Below are 8,310 nucleotides of genomic sequence, written 5' to 3' on the forward strand. Positions count from 1 at the left end.
TAAAACCTAATTTTAATATAGGGAAGTGTTTTGTTATACATTGAAAATTATCTCTTATCAAGGAAATTTGCTTTCCCTTTGTTTAAGTCCAGTTAGCAAACAAATGGCCTATGATTCCTTTTCCTGCTTCTACAAAATACTATTCAGCATGTTCTTCTAATTAAGCTGAATTCAGAATGACATTTTGTATTCTTTGAACTATTGTGATATATCAAATTATATTTCCCTGCCTAACTCAACAGGGCTACTTTTGTTTTTATAGGCATTTTCACATCAGTGAGAACCTATGCCTTCCTTTGACAGTTGACTTCTACAGACCTCATGTGGATAACTGCAGGATGAAAATTCTCAGATTTTCATTCTTTCAGCATTGGCCCTATAATGAAAACTCCATTAGCTGAATGCTGGTTGCTAGAGGATGCATGTTTCAAATGAGGCATGAATTACATGAAAGTGTTGAGATTTGAAGATTATGGTGTCCCAGTGTATACCCCAGCATATCTTAGTTCATGCATGTCAATGTGTCTTTGAAATGGAAAAATCTGAAAAGAGAGAGTTGAAACAATCATATAGCTCTCTCATGGTTATATAAAAGTAACTACCAGACAGTGTTTTAGAAGGGGCATTCCTATTTATTTGACATGTCTATTCAAAGCTGAACATTGTTTATAGGAATTAGACAACCCATATACCCTTGTTTGTGAGTCACTTGAAAATTTTGTTCAGAAAAGAAGAATGAGATCTTGATAAATCTTGGTATACAGACTGGTATCACTGAGGGAATCAGAAATGCAATGGGTGGTCTTCAATAGAGAAAAACAACAACAATAAAAAAACCTGCACGAGTTCAGCATTTTTAAATCACATTCTAGAAAAACACTGTTTGATTGTGAATATATTAAGATCCAAGGAAATTAACTCAAGGGAAGTTCTGGGTTTGTATCAAGTGATGCAATCACTGTGAAAATAGCTTGAAAGCAGGTTAGTGACTGGGGAAAACCTGGGAGTGGCTGATGATACTGAGTTGAAATCTATACTACAGATTTGTGTGTTTGTTTATAAACTGTAACAAGCTCTTCCACATTGGTAATTCTCATGAAATACTTCATAGGGATTGGGGATTTTGAAATGAGAGCTAAATTCCTCTATCCTACAGAAGAGATTACCATAGATTAATTAATGGAGTAAGAAATATTTCCTAGTTTTTACTAGTTCATGAGAACTGGGTACTCTTGCATTTGATGTGTTTCACTTACATTTAGCCATGACATAACTGAGATTTATTGATTCCCTATCATCTTAGCAATGAACTAATAAATAGCTCTTTTAACCAATATCAACTAGATATTGTTGGTGCTATTACTGTATGGATTTTCTGCTTTCATGTCTATGGTTGATAAGACTACCAAAATCTGAGGGTACTTAAGATCTATAATGTAGGAGAAATATGAAGAACAAATACAATTCCGTATTTTTGTGTTTTAGTGAGAGGAGAAATGCAAAATATTCTCTGATTGTGTCTCTGATAAGATTCACTGTCCTTTTTCCTATTTGATTTTGGTAAGTCCATTTATATGCTACCTATTTTCCGTTTACTTTGATTTCAGTTGCTATTGACCAAAAGAAACTGGAAGATGTGTGTTTCAGTTTACAGTTTTTGGTTCATCATTTCGATAAGCCAAGGCAAGTGTTCAAGGAAGGATCATGAAGGCTTGTCCTGAAGCACAGACCAAGACCACCTACTTAGCAGTGATATCAGCACAGGGGTCTGGGCACTTCACCACCAATTATCAAGCAAAAACTTCCACATAGACATTCCCACAAACTAATCTGATGGAGGTTGAAGTTTGTTTTGAAGTTGACAATAACTAACCAGTGCATTTTATTCTTATTTTTTTATAAGAAATAATAAAAACCTTTTCTTTCACTTATTAATCACTTTAGATTATTCTACCTGTTGTAGTAACAAAAATAAATCAAATCTCCCTAATTATACAGAGTATCTTATTTTGAGGTTTTTTTATTATTATTTTTTATTTTCTTTCCAAAACTCACACCAGTATTCTAGAGGAAGGAGAGACCATTCGGGATTGTAAAGAAGGCCATAATGTCATAGGAGAGAAACAATGATGTAGGATGGTGGAACACGGTATCTACTCACTTTTAGATTTTAGACATAAAGCAAAGGATCACCAGCCTATAATTCACACAGCAAGAGAAACTAGGATACATGGTGGAACCTAATAGATTCATACAAGGTCCCTCACAGGATGGGAGATGATCAAGATCCCCTAAAAAATATTGGGAGTTGAGGGAGCAATGAGTAGACAGGGAGTTAGAAGAAAAAAAAAAAAAGAAGAGGAGAGGAGAACATGTGGGACCATAAAGATTGAGTCTGGGGATGAATAGACAAGAATGAAAAAAGAAATATCATAATAGAGGGAGCCATTATAGTTTGAAGAGAAAACTGAATCTAGAGAAATGTTCAGTGACCTACAAGGATGACACAAACCACAATCTGGGCAACAGTAGAAAGGCTACCTTATAGCCCTCCCCTGTTAATGAGATTGATAACTAACTTATGTGCCATCATGGAGCCCTCATCTAGTAGCTGATGGGAACAGAAGCAGACACCCACAGCTAAATACTGAGCAGAACTCCTGGAATCCAGTTGCAGAAAGGGAGGAGTGATAAGCAAAGAAGTCAAGACCAGGCTACAGAAACCCACAGAGACAGCTCGCATGAACAAGAGGAAGCTAATGGACCCCCCAGACTGATAGCTGGGAAACCATCATTGGACTGACTCAGACCCCCTGAACATGGGTATCAGTTAGAAGGCCTGGGAAGTCTAAGGGACCTCTGACAGTGGAACCAGGATGTATCCCTGGTACATGAAAGGACTTTGGGAGCACATTCCCCATGGATGTATACTCTCTTATCCTAGAGACAGGAGGGAGGGCCTAAATCCTACTCCAAATGACTTGACAGATTTTGATGATCCCTCCTGGAAGGCATTACTCTCTCTGTGGAGGGGGGGGCTCAGATGGGAGGGGGATCGGGAACATGGGAGGGAGAGGGAACTTGGATCGATATGTAAAATAAAAAATAATAAATACATAAAAAAGACATCGTGTATATGTTATTTACTGTCTTACTGTAGATCATTCATGGGTATATCAGGGGTTGTAAAACATGTCTGTGTCAGTGCCATCTGCTATTGACATCATTTAACCCAAGCTTAACATTTGCACACCCAAGCAAGCGAGGGGAATGATTAAATAAGTTCATTTAAATAGAAAGAAATCACAAGTTCCTAGACCAACATACCTCATTAATAAACAACCCTACATCATTTCCCATGGATTAGGTAGAAGGAATGTGAAGACCAGGGACAAAAGTCACTTTGAAGGATACTTTTAAGTAATGGAAGGGCATGTATTAATATTCTATAACTGTGTAAGTTTTGTTATAGGATCTATTAATGCAGACATTTGTGAAAGGGCCACAGGGAGGCTAGGACTGTGTACCATGATGAATGAGAAGTCTCTGTGCTGCATTCTGCATTCTTAATGGAAGTAGAACACAGATTATTCATCTACAGAGATCTTTCTCAGCACCCATTGTCTTTCCCCTGGTGCCTTAGAAAAGGATGGATTCTTTTCAAATTAAAAAGAACAGCGAATCCAGGATTCCACCCCCACTTTGTGTATGCAAACCACTCATGATACCTTATCTGTATATAAAGTTGAGTTAGGGTGCCCTCTAATGTCCTTTCCACTTGTTACTAAAGTGATAGACAAAAGCATGACAAGTCTGGCTTCTGCATTGGTATGAGTTCCATCAAAGTACGTAACGCTGAAAGAGATCTACCACGTCTTTGCTTTTCCTTTCATAAAAGTAATCTTCACAATATCCAAACAAGGTTTGATATAGGGGTAGCAAGTTCTATATAGAGCACAGAGAAATATAGACAGGGAAATCATATTGTCTTCTTCTGATCTATGAGTGAAATCATTGTGCAGAGATATGTGCATGTGGTATTGCAATTTGGGGCAGAAGTAAGTGAATCTTACCAAGCTTGAAATGTTGAAATGCACATTATTCTTAGTCATATGAAGGAAACAAAACAAAACAAAACAAGCACAACAAAAACAGAAAACAAGACAAAACAAAAACTGTAGTACTCTGACCTAAGACAAAGATCTATGGGAATTTGACATGGAAAATTTCACTCTCCAATTCCTTTTCCTCTCATCTCTGTTTCTGAACTTGTATTAATTGTATTTTACTGTTTTTATTTTCTTGCCTAACTGACATTCTGCCAAATATTTCAGTTTCATTTTAGCATAAGCTTATATACATATGATCATTCAGAACTTTAGGCAAAAGCAAAAATATGATCAAAACATTTTGCACAGAAACACTCAATGAACTAATAAAATTCTTCTGTATAAAATAATTATATTGGTAGTTAAAAGTCAGAAAGAATCAGATTTAAAGCCAAAACTTATCCTGTCTCTCATATTGAAAACTTCAAAATTTATGAATAATAACCTAAATCTAAAAAGAGTATACTTAAAATCTTTCTTGAAATCCACATTTTTTCAGAGACACTTTAAAATAGAAATTACATGTGTGTTTGTATAAATATGACTTTACTACTTTTACCTCCAGTAAAAAATTCCATCTTAACAACATGCAAAACAATATTCTAATATTTTTATTTTTATCCATTAGTCAAAGACAGGATGGACAATAAAATAATAAAACTGCTTCCACTTGTGGAAGCTGAGAGCAAGTTCTGCTTCTTGGGGTATTGAATGAAGAATCATTATATATTACTAACATGTATAATGAAAGGTGTTATAAGAATGAAAGAATAGACTGGAAGTTAATTGTTTTCCTTGCAATTTATCCAATATCATCTGTTTCTTCCTGTGACAGACAAAAATGTTAATTAAGCCTTAACTTTATTAAAATTTGCCAAAAATATTTTGAAAATTGTACCTTTTCCCTCCAGTTTACCTGCCTTCATGACACTATCCTTTCCTCATCAGTTCACACTCATTTTCTACATCATCACTTTAGTTTTTGGAGATTTAAAACTTTTGTACTGCTAATAACTCTTTTGTATTCACAGACCCTTTTTTCTAAAGGCAGGATTTATTGCCCTGTAACCTTGAACATGGCTTTCATCTTTTATTCATCCAATATTTATTGTATATATGTAACTTGCATCATGTTTAACTTCTTTCAGCAAATTCAATGTGTTTGGTAAATTAGATCCTTAGGGTATTGTACAACAGTTTAGAAAATAAAACTGAATAATATGACCTTCTTTGAATCTCATAGGCCACTGATTTTCAGCTCTATCAGATACAAAACTAGCTCTTTGATAATTTTACTTCTTGAAATGAAACCCCTGGGCAATACATCTCTGTTTCCTTACAACAGGCAATAATTGGAGGGGAAAAGAGGAAGTAAAATTCTAGTAAAATCATTTTACACTGAAATATACACTCTCAACATTATTATTCTAGAAAACACAATGAGAAAATTAGATGCCTATGTACATGCAAGATCACTTTGGGTACCAAAATTACAAATGCTGGCCGATCTCTGTCTATTGCATTAAATTAATGGCTCTTATGCCTGAATTACTACTTTGTAATTGCAACAACTGACAACTCCCACTCCCAGAAATTGTACAACATCTCTAATTGTGAGCAACTCTCAAAAATACCCCTGAACCTCACATCATCTAAAGAAATACAGTAAGCCAGTTATTTAGCACTTGCTTTGTTTGAAAAGCTCAGTATATAATATAACAAATGCTATTGTTGAAAATGGCTGTAAATTACAAAAGACTAGTAAGAATTAGTAATTTTACTAATCAGAATTGTTTAATTCCCTAAAATCAGTTGTGATAACTCTTACTGAAATTTTAACATTTCTGAGACTCACTCTAATGTAGTAATATTTATCCAAAAATATATGTCCTTTTTAAATAAAGAAGGGAGGGGCATAAGACATTTGATTGAAGTAAATATTTACCACATAATAATATGAAAATTAAATATATTACCTATTAACATTACTGATTAAAATATTAAACCTATAATTTATATTCTCGAGTGGATGTCAGATTGGTAAAAGTTGCATTCAGGTAGTCTCTGAATATGCTTCTGATCAACAGTGGTTCATGGGTCACATAAGATAAGAAAGTTATTGGTTTTTGAAGAAGATAATGAAAACTTGATTAGATATGTGGCAATAGTACAACATGATAAGAACAGTATAACTTAGGAAATACCTTCAATTTTTGCACTATTACAAGTTGCATTATTGTAAGCATCTATTTGCCTAAATTAAATAAAATTCATTTTAAAGACAGAAATTTTCATTTGTAAGATAATTCCAAGGACATGCAGGCATAAAAAGTCATGATATCCATAGCAAATACAACATCATAGGATGAATGCATCCTGTAAAGCTTTTGAGTTCCTCTACTGAGATCCATAATAAATTTAGTGCTATTATTTGCAGACATTCTTTTGTAAAAATTGTTTTTACATTCCAACCCCAGTTCCTCCTCTCTACTCCCGCTTCCTCATCTCTCCCCATTCCACCCCCCATCTATTCCCTGGTGGGAGTAAGACCTCCATTGAGGAGTCACCAAAGTCTGAAATACAAAGTTCATGCAGGATCAAGCCCCTCCCCACTGAATCAGACTGGGCAAGCTATGGCACCATAGGTAATGGGCTCCAAAAAAAAAGCTAGTTCATGTACCAGGGATGAGTCCTGGTCCCACTGCCAGGGCCACACAAACAGGTCAAGCCACAGAACGGTTACACATATTCAGATGGCCTATGTCATTCCCATTCAAGTTCCTCGGGTGTCAGTTCAGAGGCTGTGAGCTTTGCTGGCTTTGGTCAGCTATATCTGTGGTTTTCCCCATCATGGTCTTGACCCCCCTTTGCTCATATGATCTCTCCTCTATCTCTTCTGAGCTCCAGGAGGTAAGTCCAATGCATGTCTGTGAATCACTGCACCTACTTTCAATAGTTATTGGATGTGGATTCTATGATGGGGGTTTGTAAGAAGTAAGGTTTTTCCACCCACAGCTGGTCTTGTCCCACCACTGCGCCAGCCCCAAGTAACACACCGAGACTCTGTATTAGATATAATGCTGTTGGCCAGTTACTTGTTACTTATAGGCTAGCTCTGTCTTAAGTATTAATCCATTTCTGTTAATCTAATATTTCCACGTGGTCTTCTTACCGGGGAAAGGGGCCAGCGTCTGTCTCCCCAGTCTCTCCATGTTGACTCCTCCTTACTACTTCCTCTTTCCTCCTTGTCTCCTAGTCCCTCCTATCTTCCTTTCCTATTAGCCAGCAGTGCTTTATTCATTAACCAGTATGAGAAACATATATACATAATGGCATCTCCCATCTCCTCTTTTCTGTCTAAATAAAAAGAAGGGTTTTAACCTTAAAATAGCAAAATATATCACATAACAGTTATCAAATAAGAATCACAGCTAACACTATTTAGTCCATTAACATTTAGCAAGATTTAAGAAACTATTCTATCATCTATCCTATATTTGTGAGTCTAAAGTCCTATATGTAACTTATCTTTACTCCTAACTAAGGAAAACTATAACCATAACTCTCTGTCTTCAACTCCTTCAAAGATCACAGAAGGACAGTATATAAACTCTAGAAATGACAGAGACATCTTGCCTTGTCAGTCACCTGAAGTTCTTCTGTAATGTTCCATCTTCAGACCATAGGCCATGGTGTGTCTGGCAGACTCTTCAGCAAAGCAGGAAACTTTAAATTGTCTTCTTGTATTGGCAGTTTGTCAGTCACTTTTCTCTGTGACCTGCAGACTGTCTGGCAGACTCTTTCATGAAGCAGGAATTCTGTAGCAATGTCCATCTTGTTTTAGCAGTCACTTTTCTTTGGGTACTGCATGTCCAGTTTATACAGCATAAGTCAAACAGTCCAGACAAGAGCAGTATCTTGTCTAAATGGTTAGTCTTGCCATATTGGAAGTAAACTCCATAACGAGTTTCTTCAATGTCCATCTTACTTTCTGACGTAGGTGGTATTGTCAGGAGCAATTGTGCCTCATTATCAAAAAAAAAAAAAACCTCTAAAACATTTAAAATTCCATATTCTGTGGGTCTTTGAAAGGTTTGAAGAATGCCTATTTATCTCAAATACATGTCTGTATATCTAGAAATCTTACTAACTATCATAAGTACTATCTGCAATCTGTACTACATTATACATTACATTTCTA

The sequence above is a fragment of the Phodopus roborovskii genome, unplaced genomic scaffold (genome assembly GCF_943737965.1).
Source record: "Phodopus roborovskii unplaced genomic scaffold, PHOROB, whole genome shotgun sequence".
Classification (NCBI taxonomy): Eukaryota; Metazoa; Chordata; class Mammalia; order Rodentia; family Cricetidae; genus Phodopus; species Phodopus roborovskii.